Source organism: Gallus gallus, chromosome Z, assembly GCF_016699485.2.
Source record: "Gallus gallus isolate bGalGal1 chromosome Z, bGalGal1.mat.broiler.GRCg7b, whole genome shotgun sequence".
NCBI lineage: Eukaryota > Metazoa > Chordata > Aves > Galliformes > Phasianidae > Gallus > Gallus gallus.
In genome coordinates this window covers 57,102,752-57,117,813 of record NC_052572.1, presented here as the reverse complement: position 1 = coordinate 57,117,813, position 15,062 = coordinate 57,102,752, and the positions used below count along the sequence as shown (strand labels likewise).

Here is a 15,062-nt window from a genome sequence, read left to right as displayed (position 1 = left end):
GCATTTGTTTGCTGGTAGCAATGGCTTATGAAGAATGTTATTGTTTGTTCATAGTGAAGTAGCCCCTTCTCAGCTCTCTTAATGTCTGCTTGTCACAGAGAGCAACAAACACAAATTTTGAGTAGGCTTTGCTAAATCAGTCTAATTTTGACTAATGCTCAGAAAGGTAATTTACATTCTAGCAAGTATTAAAAAAAGGGGGAGGGGGAGGGAGATTTATAAACTGCAGCTCTGTGAATAGCTCTGATAAAAAGTATTAGCATTTAATGCAATATTTTAATCCCAGAGATTAATTAAAATAGTTTTTAATCTCTTCATTTTGTTTTCCAGGACTGTATCTATTCCTTTTCCTTGTAATTATGTCCCTTTGGATTAGATTTTGCTTTCTGTGTTTCAAGTGACTGCGTGAGGAAGTTTGCTTTCATGTAGCTGTGGCTGATGTAAACCCGAGGAGCAATTTTAGGACAGTTTTGAACATTGTGACCATAATGCTTTTTAATCAAAACCACACGGGAAATTGCAGTTCTGCTATCTCTGTGAGGATAATATTAGCAAAGTTTCATCTTCTTCACACTGTGCTTACTAGAGTCTTAGCTTTGTGCTAAAAGCTCCTGTGGAGGCATTCTGTAAAATTGAATGGAGATTAAAACTAATTGCTTTCTATATAAGTCCTGGTAGAAATTTGAATAATAAGTTGAAGAAAATGTCTTTTTGGTAAGTTTTTTTTCCTGCTATTGAAAAACTATTTTCCTCTCATATCCTGCGAAATTTTAATAATGGTGAAGATCAGGCATTGTGTGGTTTGATTAAAAAGACTCTGAGAACAGTGGAATTAAGAAGTGGTGTGATTACTGATAATCATTTATATCCCCAAAGTTTCAACCATTCAGCAGCAACATTTGAAGCAGAACTTCCAGTACCTCAGATGAAGATTTTATGGACTCAGTCATAGTAGGTTTCTACCTGAGAAGCAGGCAGGTATAACAAGCATCTTTCAAATTTCAGATCTGAGCTTCAGGGTTTGAAAATACCATGTATAAGTTCAACAGAGGTCACTCAGTAGTGTAACATGAGACAGGCCAATGTCACAACTTTCTAAAGTTCCAAAGTTTCTACAGTTTCCAAACCAATGCATTTTGCCACTGTGCTATTAACTATAGTGCACATCTGAAAGGTTACATGAGCGGAATTTCTCAGCTTAAAAGAGCTTTAGGAAGAACATTTCTGTCATTCCCCATTGCCTCCAGGCTACTCAGTTCCATAGTGAGAAAAGTTAAGAGTTGTCTAGACCCATCCTCTCCTGACCTGCTCTCTACAGCTGTATTGGGTACATGCAGTAAGCATTGGTACTGAAAACAAAACTATAAAAAAAAAATACCTTGTTAGTAATACATCCTGAATGAAGGAAAAAGTGGAGGATTTCATCACGCAAAATTTTAGTCCCTGCTCTGGTTTTGGTTAGGTCCTCTCACCTTTGCCTCTTCTTCTGGCCCACCTGCTAATATATTCAGTAGGTGCTACTTAATGCATGGAAGCACATTATTGAAATGCACAGCATTGCCTGACATAATTCTATGCCCCTGCATTAACTTAATCTATTGATTATGGTAAGTATGGAATACGTTATCAAGGGGAAAACTTCTTGTATCTAATGAGGCAGAACTTATGTTGCTACTTTTACACAAATTCCCAAGTTGCCTGGGAATTTTACTTAGCTGTTAGTCTTTTGTTGCCCATTCCAAGTACGTAATTCAAGCATTTAATTTAAATATGTTAACTGTAAATGATTTGTCAGGTTTTTGCTTACTGTTTAATCAAAGAATCCCTTGACTATTTGGCCTTAATGCATATGAATCTCTTGAATAAAATGCTTGCTAAATAAATATTTTTGTAAAGGATTTCTATAATGCATTACCAATCCACATGTGGGCCAGAAAAGGAAGAGGCAAAAGATGCAATTTCACAAACCCACATGAATCCTCAAGCTTCCATAGGAAGGCAAAAAACCCTCCAAACTCCAAACTTTGAAAATGGCAATTGTTAAGTAAAAAAATAAAAAAGTAAAAAAGAAAAAAGAAGTGAAAAGAAAAAGTGAGTGTGCTTGATACTAATTTAAGGAACATTTTAGAGTAGCACAGAAAGCTTTTCTGTATCCAGTCTGCTTATGCTACTACATTTGCTTGTGCCAAACTGAATCTAGCTTTGGGTACTGATACAAACCACTCATATTAGATTAAGCGGTTGAATATCTGCCCAAAAAGCCTGGAGTTATTTGGATGAGTAGGCAGAGTCACGCAGCGATGATTGAATTTGAATCTGTTATGTGAGCAAGTATTTGTTCACTCACAGAAAGTCCTGAGCAGAAAAAAACCTAAGCTGATGAATATGGGATATGCCGCACAGATGGTTGTTGCAGTAATTTGCAGAAACTTCTGTAGGCAGTTTTATGGATTAAACTCTTCTAACTCTGGACAACAGAATTCAGGGCACGTGACCCTTCAGTTAGACTTCAGATCTGTGATCTTTGTCAAGCCTACAGGTGTACCTGGAATTCCCTCCTTCACCTAGGAACAGATTTGTTTTAGGACTGTTAAAGGGGTTTTGAGTTCACGGGGCAACAGTGGGATTTCACTATTTGTTTGTATTAACCAGGCTCCTCCCAGAGTAAATAGGAAATAGGATGGTGGTGATCTGCCCATGAAAATTATGTATGGACTATTATTACATTGTTCCGCATCCAGTGTGGTGTTTTTAGCTGTGGCATGTTGTGCAAAAATGTTCTCTGGACAAAATGATCCTAATTTGGGTAGGGCCAGGCAGTTACTGTGGGGTTGTAACTACCTTAGCACACTAATTTTCCTGTTAGTACTGGTGGTGTGCAGAAATCAAGCTCTATAACCACAGAGTAGTTATAAAGCAGGTTTGTTTAAAAAGCGATGTGAACACAACAGACACAAAGAGGCTATTCCCACCTAGCCTTGCAGAGGGCAAGAAAGGCACATACTTAAAGAACAAGCTGCTTACATATGCGTTAGATGTCCAAGAAAAGGTTGGGTTATTACAATGAGTCCCCAGAATGACTGACGTTCCCCTACCCACCCTCCCACCCCACGACTCAGTTCTTTTACACGTGCGTATCTCTCGGTGGTTATTTAGTAGTCTTTCTGATGAAGGCTGTCGTCTTTTTTTTTCTTTGACCTGGGAGAAGACAAAAAACAGAGCCCTAACTTACATACGTAATGAACTGCAATGAAAGAGTGCCTGATGTCATCTATCTTTCCAAGATATCTAACTGACCAGGATGATGTCCGGCTGACGCTTGTTTTAAGATATGTCAATTACTTCATTTTTCTCCATTTTTTCGGTGGGAAATTTCTTCTTAATATGTTTGATTTTTTGTCCTCCTTAAGCCTTTGATACTGTCCCCACTCCTAAATACACTTGCTATTGTTAGCCAGAGGCATTTCATGCTGAAAAACTTGTGCCACAGTAGATGTGGTTAACAAAATAGGAGATCTTGTTGAAAACAACTGAATAGGCTCTTTTTCCTCAGGTAAGGGAGGATGTAGAAGTCTGAAACCTTGTGGGTTTTTGTTGTTTTTTTTTCCTTTTTCTTTTTTTTTTTTTCCTTTATAAATACAGTAAGAAAATGAGATATCAGTTTGGTTAATCCACTTGGAAGGAGACTCAGTTGCTACTTTCTGATGTTGGTATCAACAAAGCCTGAGAGATATCACTCCATTTTAAACCAAAATCCTAAATGCCTTTTCTAGGCAACTCTTCTCCTCCTGCTTTTCTGGCTTCTTTGAATGATATGTATTTTCCTCCTTTATATCATATTGATATAGACCTCTTGGGTCATCTCCAGACATTCCAGTTTCTTGCTTTTTAACAAACATTTCTCTTTTTCCTTTGGCTGTATGCATTTGTTGGCACTGAAGGTGCTTTCCTTGAAAGAACACTTTGGCTGCAGGCAGGACTGGTACTATGGTGGTCTTCTAGAGTGACTTCCAGTGTGGTTGTATTGTGTGTGGTGCCTGATTCACTGTCAGGATGCACTGGTGTTTGTGCAGTGGCTGGGGCTGCAGAACACAGGGAAGAACACTTCTGCTATACTCTGCAGTCTATTTTGCGTCTTTAGTGATCCTTTCTCTTTACCTCTACAGTCCTATTTTAGGTGACCCCTACTGTCATCATTACTGTGTCACAATTAAACCCGTCTCTCATTTCTTAGCATTTATCTCTCTACCCATTCCCTATTAGCCCATCCCTCTGAGCCTTTCTGAATGAGTAAACTTTCTGGCTTTATGGTCTCAGTAAATTTGAGCATAAAATGTTAGACAGCTTATCTTCTTCCCTGGACATGAATTTCACTCTTTTTTTCTTCTTGTTCTCAGCCCAGCTTGTCAGACTTCTAACCAACACATGTAATTTCTTGCTCAATTGTGCAGCCTACAAAGAACAGTGTTTTTAATTCTTCTCCTGTGTTATCTGTGTGGCAGTTCATTTTCTTTCTGACCCTGTCCTCCGTCCTTCTTCAGGCAATTTACTGTAGATTGCTCTAATCTTGTTCTTCCCAATGGCCACAGCAGTCCTTGATGAGGACTCTTTGTCACCCTTCTGTAACTGCCTCCACAGAATTCAGATCCTTTCTAAAGTCTCACATAACTTCACCTGTTTTATACTTGTGTTCTGTAGCATGTAATACCACTTCTATTATCTGCTTGACCATTAAGGCTTGCCTCATTGCGTTCTTTGAGGGAGTGTCTCCTAGCACAAGGAGTTGTTTTCATTTGTGTGTGGGACACTCTTCATGACGTTGTCCTCAGAAAGTTTGCATCTCCCCTTTCTCAGACCCTTCATGAAGATAAATGCCTGTCACAATGCCTACAAGAGAAATTACTGACTGTTAATGACACAGGAAGGGTTTATATATTCCACTTAAAAGAGCTATCGTTGATCTCCTGCATAGTAGTTCTTAATTGTGTATCTTTAGAGCAGACAGTCCACTGTGGTTGAACAACAAGGCTCTCTCTTAAGTAACAACTGCATCAGTGTAAACAATGAATTACCAGACTGTGAGCACCTTTTACCTAAATAACTTATCTCATTCTACTCCACATACTTATGTTACATTTTTGGACTGGGAGTATAAATGTTTGAGGACAAGGAGTTCACCTGCTTGGGAAGTACTACATACATCAGCATAACCAAAATCAAATAAGAACCAGATCATCTTTGTAACACCATTATAAATACAGAAGAAGTAGATACAGCATTCCAGAAGAGTTCTGATGTAATTCTTCATGCAACATACTCATTATCATGTGCTGCCAGATTCTGGATAGCTGGAACAAAATGTAGCTTCAGAGCTAATCAAGGCTGAAGGTCTGCACGTGCACTGTTACTCATTACGCTGTCAGATGATAAAGCGGCTACAAACCAAATGGGTATTTTGAGATCTTGACTTCGTATGTTACCAAGAGGAGTGTCAAAGCTGACAAAGGCTGATAGGCAGTTCTACAAAGGGTAGCTTCCTATTTCTGTCCCCCCCCCCCCCCCCAAAAAAAAAAAAACACTGAGAAAAAGCTAAAGCAAATGGAGTGCACGGTTTGGGAAGAGGAGAATCAAATTAATGTGTATGTCCTACCCTAGGAGCCTAATGGTTTGGACAGCAGACCATAGACTCACAACTATGAGATCATAGTCTCATTAAAACCTGGAAAAAGGATGACTGAGTTCTCACAGGACTGCTGATTATTTCCTTTAATATTTGAGGTGAATAAGCAGGAACATAGCATTCTTGAGAAACACGGCTGTCAGGGTTGTAGTCTCAGCTTCCTTGCAGTCTGTGTTCAGTAACTGCAATGAAAAAGGCTAAGAAGAGCTGAAGTTTGTTCACTGAGAGAGACTGTAGTCTGATGCTTTCTCTAAGTGACAGGTTGCAATGCATATATTCTCTATTCCATATATATTCTGTAGAATGTATTTTTAGAATGATCCGTATTGTATTGCGTACTATATTCTATATGTGTGTGTATTAAAAAAAAAAAAAAAAAAAAGGGAAATCATTGTAATTTCCCTTCCTTTCTGTAGTTACTAGTAAGGCAAAATGCAATTCTAACTGGTGCTGTGTGTGACTAGATTCATTTCTGAAGGAAAATCCTTTTGAATTGAATTAACGCTGACTGACCAGCTAGCAATGGTCTTAGGATTTATTATATTTCTCAGTGAGAACCATAATGTTACTGAATATTTGCAGCACCCCTTGACTTGAACTGTTTATCCCAGGCTTGTTTTAGATCTGACTCTTAATGAGAGCATAGTCAAAGAATCACCAAGCAGGGGCTGGGGGTTTTCTGGGCATCTGTAAATAAGACAGGAGGGAGTGCTATTTATATCCCATAGGCAGTTGGCAGTACAGCAATATGTGAAAAATCTGCAAGTATCTCAGCAACAAACTTTTACAGCAGCATTCTCCCTCCTGTGCAAAGTCTGGTTTGTGGTCAGGGATACAGATATGTGGAATTTACTGTCACAGCAGCTGCAAGATATAATACAAATAGTGCGATATGTCCCGCCTCATTAAATGAGCAGTTTGGTGGTTATGTGATCCAGATGGTCTATTAAGAAAAACTGTAACTCCTCCCCTTTCCTGTCTGTTCATTTCTGTGCTTTGCATGGAGCAGTCACCAGAAGCCTTAGACTAGAGACAATGCAGGCTTTTGAAGGGGGATGGGAAATCTTGATCAGAGAAGTCTTTCAAAAATTGTTAATTAGTATAAGAAGAGGCCCTGTGAACAAAATCACACCACCCTTTTAGGAAAGATTAAATTCTGTCTCTCTCTGATCTTCCCATCAGTTCATCATGGCCACATGGATAAATTGTGGGGAATGGCAGAAGGTGAGCATTTCTCCCCTAAGTGGTGGCATACACAACTATTGTCAGCACCCTCTTTTCCTCTTTGTGTAACAAAGGAGGTTGCCAGCACCAAATGTGAGTTTGCACATTTCCCTCCAATAAGAACAGCAAAATGCTGGTTACTGTTCTCTCCATAGCTCCTTTCATCTGAAACTGAAGCTTCCATGTGACAAAGGGCTTCAGATATCAGAGACTTGTAGCTTCATCCCAAAAGCAAACAGAGGGAGTAGGTAGGGGCAGGTGACATGTTTTTTAACATTTTTGCTGTACAGGTATAGGTGATTGATCACCAGTAGTCAATCTTCCTGCTATTGTGCCAAGAGAAGCTGAGATTAAGATATAGCCTCACCCTGAACAGTGCATGATCCTTCAAGATTCGGGCAGTGCTGTGCCAGCATTTGGTTATGATGTTTGGACATATGCAGTGCCACCTATGAGATCACTAAACTGATGCCTATGATATCAGTAAACTAAGCAGTGTTGCTTCTGCATGAAGGCTGAAGTGCCAAATCCTTTCAAAATATCTTCAAAGTCATACTAGGTGCACTGACTTCCTTCATATAACCTGCAATACACATCTGTTGGTAGATTATTATCCCTTTTGCCAGAGACCACCAATCAATCTCTAGCTTTATCCTAATTAATCTTTATCTAGATTGATCCTTAATGGTACACAGAGGGAATGGGGATTCTTTCTGTCCCCTAGCTTTGTTTTTTACTTTCCTGGGCTGCTCTGTTTTCCAGATCCTTCCTCTTCAATATTCTGCTGTTGCTTCGGTCTTCTTCCTAAAATGATAGTGATCAAAGCTTCATTTCACAAATGAATTTGAAAGGATCATTTGCAAGTACAGCATAACACTTCTTGATTTTTAAACTGCATCAAGCCTCAGTTTATTTTTGAAGTCATATAAATGTATGCCTTCCTCCAGAAAAAGCATATTTTTATTTTTTGACAAATCTGTTTTTTTTTTTATTATTGCTGAGTTGTTGTGAGTTAATTACCCCCTTTTATTGCCTTTGCCTATCCACCTTGCTTTGTTACCTGCTTTCTTTTCTGCTTTTCTTTATCTTCCTTTTCTCTTCTGTCTGTTGTGGTCTCCACACTGCATTTTTCATGCTGACAAAGGGATTCTTCAGAGGAACACAGCACTCACCCGTAAAGTCAACAACATATTCCGTAAATAAAAGGAGATAGTGCTGTGGTCTTACCATCTGGAATTGTCATGGGCATAGCTCTTTAGCAACATACAGAGGCTGCCTCAATTACACCCAGTTAAATAAATAAAAGTAAATTGAAAGATTTCATCACTTACCTTTGTACTAAGTGACAAGAGGTCTTTGAAGGCTGAGGCAAATCTGACAGTGAATATCCAAGGTGGATGGCCTTGGTCTGTATCTTTAAGAAGTCAAGATGCTCGTGGAAGGTATTGATGTGTTTCCTTGGTTCAGTGTGCACACTCTGCAAGAACAGCCTGGAAAGAACCTATTCTGGAGCACCGCTGTTGAGCAAGCCTTTTTTGTAGTATATGCTTGGATCTCTTCCTTTTAGAAACAGTGCAGTAAGCAAAATCAATTTCGTTTCCCATCTGAAAACAAAAAGCCCTCTATATAGCTGTCTGCTTCTGATAAAACCTGGTTATGGATCTGTGGTGCTTTCCAAACTGAGGAGCAGAAATACGAATGCAAATATCTTTGCAATTAAGATGTTCATGAATCCAGGCTGTCCTCTCCACGGACCTCAGTAGTATGTAGTGCTACTGTGCTACTGCACAGTGATGCCAGATGAGACCGTGTCATCACAGAGCAGGGATTAGGCCAGCTAGCAAGGAAGCGCCCAAACAGAAGTTCTTTGGGCAACTGCTTCTGCAAAGAACCTGTTTGACTGCTTGTCATGCTAGGTCTGCTCAGACATTCTGGTTGATGCCAGAACCAAGGTTGGATATTTTAGCCCTTTTACTTGAAGGAAGAAACAAACACTGGAGGCAAGGAAATATTCTTGTCTCTAAGGCTGTCATGAACTCGCACTGAATCCTTATATGCGATGGTTGTCTTCTGGCTCTAATTGGAAGGTTTAATAATTTCTTCTGAGAACATGTGTAATGTGAGCTCCAGATGGACATGCCATTAATTTCACTGTCTTGTTGGATAGAGTGTGTGGAAAACCTGGGCCATAAAAGCAACATTTGGCATGTTTTCAAGGCTCACTGTGTTCTTACTGTATTCTAAATATACACTGATATCCATTACATCTAAGTTATCTATTTACCTTTTGCCTCCATCATAATGCATATTAGCAACAATTTGTGCCAGGGGAGGTCCAGGTTGGATATTAGGGAAGATTTCTTCTCAGAAAGACTGGTGATGCACTGGCACAGGCTGCCCAGGGAGGTGGTGAAGTCACTGTGCCTGGAGGTGTTCAAGAACCGTGTGGATGTGGCACTGGGGGACGTGGTCGGGGGCATGGTGGGGTTGGATGATCTTAGAGGTCATTTCCAACATGAGTAATTCTGTGATTCTGTGTTCCAGTTCAGAGGACATGAGCAGAATCCTTTGTTTTTTGGAATGTGAGTAGAAGTATGTGGGGTACTATTGTACTCTGATCCGGTTTGGCTAATGATCACTCCACACCGATTATCGAAGTACATGACTGACCAATGAAAGAGAGATAAGAATTCTATTTGAAAGGGGTTTTGAGTTGTTTACAGGAACAATAATAGCACTGATAAATCTTGCACTTTAGAACTGTAATTTTAAGACAAATGATAGCATGCATGAAATACTGCTTGGTTACATCTGACTATGGATCTCTGACTGGAATTTCATAGTGGATCTATAAGGAGACAGAGGTGGAATAATTAGTCTTGCACCATATGCAGAGATGAAAATAATTGAATGCTTGTATTGACTACCCTGGCTTGGTAGCAACAGTAAAGTCACTTCTGTAAGTGTTGGACAGGCAACCAGTATTCCTCTTTTATGTTTTGCAAATGTTTTTTTCTGCAACTGTTAGCGTTTTCATGGGTAGTTAACTACATGGCTTCTCTGCATTCCACGTAGCATGAATAAAACACCTCTGGCAAAAGCTATAAATCAATTTGGAAAGGCAGTTAGTACATGGAAAAACCTAAGAAGAGTTTTGTTACCGTAGTGTATTAAGCATGCACACTACTAGACACATTTGTCACTCTGGGGAATGTACTTAACAAGGAATGTCAGACAGCACTAATGAATATGTGGGAAAGAAGCAATAATGGAAAAAGCTGTCAGCTGTTAATTTTGTTATTTAAGATGGACAAGTTTATACTGTGTTAAAGAGTTTTAAAGTGTTACGCGATAATGTAGGGGTGTTTAAAATTGTATGTGAGGATGCTGTGTTGTTGCTGACAGCATTTTCTTGCCAAAATAATTTTGTTCTTTCCCACTGTGTGCTAGATTTTATGGCTTGTTTGCTTTAGCAGTGCTGCTGGCAGCTCTCCAAACTGCCTTCCACCCGAAAGCAGCGGCCATAATGGAGCTGTGCCAAACCAAAACTAATGCAGTATTGGTTTGTTCCATTTTTTAAAACATGTGATTCACAGTATTTAGCAGGTTGTCATTTACTGATACTCACAGCAGTAGCTGAGTTTCTTATTATATATGCTGAAGCAAAAATAAAATAAAATAAAATAAAATAAAATAAAATAAAATAAAATAAAATAAAATGAAAACGAACAGGAAGGGCTCAAGCAAGTCCTGGACTTTAATACTCTCTGTGTCTTGGATACGAGCTGAACCCATTTCTTCTTTGGTAAGGAAAGAAAACAGATTTTAGAACTTCTGCTTGACCTGTCTTATTAAGAAATCTCATTTTAGTTGTGTTTTGCAACATGGTGTCATTTGTAATCTAGGAAAAAAAGAGTAATTCCCTTAAGCAATATCTGCTCTTCCACATCTCCATTGCACTGGCTGCTGCCAAAAAAAATCAGTGAGGTAGGAGTGGGAATCAAAGGTGGCAAATTGTAAATGTCTTTTGTAAGATGTTTATTTTTAATAATCTTCAAAAAACACACAACAGCTTTCATCAGAGTTTGAGGAACTAATCACAGTGTTTGTATGTTTACATTTCAGTATTTAGCATCCGTGGATTATTCCATTTATGTGAAGTTCTTGGACGTAGTTCAAGAAAGGAAGGAAATATGCTAAAAAGAGATGTGTGAAGTTGAAAAAAAAATACCAACAAACAGAAGTATGAGACTTAATTCACAGACTGCCTGCCTCTTTGTAATCATTCCAACAGGTGCTAACTGGAAGTGTGTTACTCCTACTGCTCACACCAATAACGCAGAGGAGTACCAGTGGTGGCTCCAGTGCCATGTTTATAAAGAAAGTAGCAATAGGAATATAAATAAATCAACAGAATACCTTCAAGCAAGGTGATTTTTTTTTTTTTAAGCACTACTCAATATCAAAATTGTAAATAAATATTTCTTTCATGTTTTCAGATTAAAGATCTTGGTATATAAGTAACTGTTATTTTTCCCCTTGTGCTTTGCAGTTTTAATTTCAGCATGTAAACTTTAGTAAAGAATGAAATAACTAATCAAAGCCAACAGTGGCCAATGCTTCATTGTCTTATGCTCTTCATAAAATAGTTTGTCTTAAATCTGAAGGCAGTGTGCTATGTCTATGTCTTTGAACCAGATGGTAGATGAGGGGAAGGTAGGACTGGAGAACTACTACTTTCAGAGGAATATATGATTTAACGTGCATTTTGCTGTGGGAGTTGTCTCCATTTTCAGTAGACTGAAGGAAGAATCAGCAGCTTAATCTCTTGGAGGTTTCTGCTGTTGTGGCCTGAGAAAGGGCAGTTTTTCCAACTTTCCCAGAGTTATCGTGGGTTATGATGAGCCCAAGGAAACAGTGTGAATGAGCCAGTCCAGACCAGAATGTAGAGCGTTGGGCACCATCCTTTTTACAGGCTTAATTTCAAGTTGCCGACTCCTTTGTCCACAACTATTAAGTGCACAAAAGCAGAGCTGAAGCAATGTTCCTCTGTCCCTGAAGCTGCATGTGAAAATGAGTGGGGGTGATTTGTCCAAGGCAATACACATAAAACCAGAGCCTATCATTGTAACAGAATGCAGTTGTCTATGGCCTGGCTCTCTGTAATACATATTGCTGAACTCCTTCCACTCCTGCACAGCCACTTTCATTTCATTTCAAGGAGCGGTCATGAACTAGACTTGCAAGGGAATTTGCTTGGCTGTGTCTTAGGGCTACTGACAGTGTCCACTGGAGTCCTCAGGAAGGTAAAAAGAACATAATGGAAAGAAGAAAGAAGAAAAAGAGGTGAGTGAAATTCAGATAAAGTATGCCATATCATTTATACCAAGCTGCAGATGTATGCAAAGGCTCAGACCAAATTTCCTTTGTCTTGCTGCCTCAGGAGATACTGACTTCGTTTTGGCTGGATATATCTGCCTATGTGTTTGTCTTTAAACCATATGTTAGGTGACTTTCAGTGATTTATAGGATGTGTCAGTAAACTGGGAGAACAGAACTATGCTACAGAAATGAGAATGTTGAATTCCCCAGGAAAGTCCTGGTTCTCACTCAGCCTTGGGAGAGAGGGGAACCAGGGTTCGGATAGCTGCCAGATATTTAATGTATGTTATCAAAAGTAATGGAGTTCTCTATACACAAATATATGGTGCTCAAAAGAGGAAAAAGGATATACTTTGCCACTCCGCACCTTCCATTCTTAAAAAAAGTCTGAAAAGATTTTTATGAAATGCTAGGGATGTGAACGTGGTAATTGTTTTCAGTCTCTTATTCTTTTAATTTTCTCTGAAGGTTCATTGAAATAGATATAAGTTTGAATAAAGTTTTGGTCAACCTCTATTTAGAAGGACAAGGAGGAGTGCCTTTCACACAGCTCTCTATGCACTTTATTTTTTATTAGAAGCAAGTAGGAGTTAAGAAGCCCAAATCCCGTGTTTGAAATCCTTTCCCCTCTCATTTTTCTGCATTCCTTCTTTAAAAGTTGATCTTCTTCTTCTTTCAGGGTTCCTGATTCAGAAACAGAGAAGTCAGATATCTAATATTTCTAAAAGCAGTGATAAATACTATACCAATGATACAGATGGGTCCTTCTACATGATGAGACACTAAATGCATCAGTCTTTTTCATGACTGTAATCCATGCTGGCAGCCTTGCACATCAGCCCTCAGATTGGAAATTTCAACCTTGTCTTCACTCTATTTTCCCTGGAAACATTTATGTTTTTTTTTTTTTTTTTTTTTGCCACAGTAGAAATGGGCTGATTGTTTCAGTTTTACTCCTGACCTTCACATTTATCTTTTGAAGAAGAAATGTTGGGGCTCAGGGAGAAGGGGTGTGGAATGAGAGGAATAATTTTGAACATAGATTTAACATGATGCTTTCTCTTTATGCAAAGCCTGTTTTTTATATATGATAAAGACAGTCAGTAATATGTTGCCAAGCCCAGCTCACACCTTCTTTATGTCTCTGTATGTTACTAATGAAGCATCAATAAAGACTTGCTGAAGTTAGAAACACATTGGCAACATTAGTCTTTTTTATTTTTTTCCCAGCACTTTATACCCTGTAGTTTTCTTAATGGATGTCACACATAAACCCATTCATGTGAAAAAAAAATCGAGACATGGATGACTAACAAGATGGGACTTGGTATGTGCAAAAAAGTCCTCAAGAATATAGTGGTAGGCAGGTGTTAATTCTCAGATGATTGCTGCTCTACGAAAACGGTGAGAAGCCTGTAAAGATGGGAAAAAAAATAAAAATGCTAGTTTTTAGTGAAAAAACACAAGATCATAGCTAACATCTTTCCCCTGTAGCAGATATGAGAGTAAGTCACAGAGATCTTCAATTAATCTAACACATACTAGGTATCTAAAGAGAGCATGAAAATGCTCCCAGCTGGAAGAAGGCACTCCATAGTACATTGAGTTTACATGGCAAGATTTTGGTACCATGAGGGCTACAGGGGTGTCCTCTGTGAACTGAACCCAGCAGTGCCCCATGTCAGAGCAGAGCAGCTCCAGTTGCTCCAACATGGACCTGCAGCTGCCAGAGTTGAGCCATAGAATCATAGAATCACAAGATTGGAAAGGACCTACACGATCATTTAGTCCAATCATCCTCCCATCACCATTACTACCAGTGCAATGAGGTTTCCCCTGAGCCTCTTCTTTTTCCAGACTAATCAATCCCAGCTCCCTCAGCTGCTCCTCATAAGACCTGTACTCCAGACCCTTCACCAGTTTCATTGCCCTTCTCTGGACATGTTCCAGGACCTCGATGTCTTTCCTGTAGTGAGTGGCCCCAAACTGAATGCAGTATTCAAGGTGCGGCCTCACCAATGCTGAGTACAGGGGCATGACTACCTCCCTGCTCCTGCTGGCCACACTATTTCTAATGCAGGCCAGATGGCATCGGCCCTCTTGGCCACCTGGGCACACTGTCGGCTCATGTTCAGCTGAGTATCAACCAACACCCCCAGATTCTTTTTCTCTTCACAGTCATCCAGCCACTCAGCCCCAAGCCGATAGCGCTGCATGGGGTTATTGTGGACAAAGTGCAGGACCTGGCACTTGGCCTTGTTCAAACCTCATCCCATTCACCTCAGCCCAGCCATCCAGCCAATCCAGATCCCTCTGAAGGGCTTGCCAACCCTCAGGCAGATTAACACTACCTCCCAACTTGATTTCATCTGCAAACTTACTGAGGGTACACTCAATCCCCTCATCTAGGTCATCAATAAAGATTTTAAACAAGATGGGCCCCAGTACTGACCCCTGGGGGACACCACTTGTAACAGGCCACCAGCTGGACTTAACTCCATTAATTACTACCCACTGGGCACGGCCCTCTAGCCAGTTCCTTTCCCAAAGAAGGGTATACCTGTCCAGGCCACAGGCAGCCAGTTTCCCCAGGAGAATACTGTGAGAGACTGTGTCAAAGGCTTTGCTGAAGCCTAGGTAGACTACATCAACAACCTTTCCCCCGTCTACCAGTCTGGTCACACATTTGTTGTGGGAATGCAAGAAAAACTATTCAGAGCAGCAGCTGTGAAGCAAGATGAACAACATGCGAACCAAGGACATCTCTAGAAGAAGA

General features: G+C 39.8%; 1 long non-coding RNA gene across 1 annotated transcript in view; it reads right to left on the bottom strand.

The window, feature by feature from the left end:
• Positions 1-13,482: 13,482 nt before the first annotated feature.
• Positions 13,483-15,062, bottom strand: part of LOC124417494 — a 26,780-nt gene continuing 25,200 nt past the window's right edge. Inside the window, exon 4 of the long non-coding RNA XR_006932338.1 lies at positions 13,483-13,699. This is a non-coding gene — a long non-coding RNA (uncharacterized LOC124417494). The remainder of the gene's footprint in view (positions 13,700-15,062) is intronic.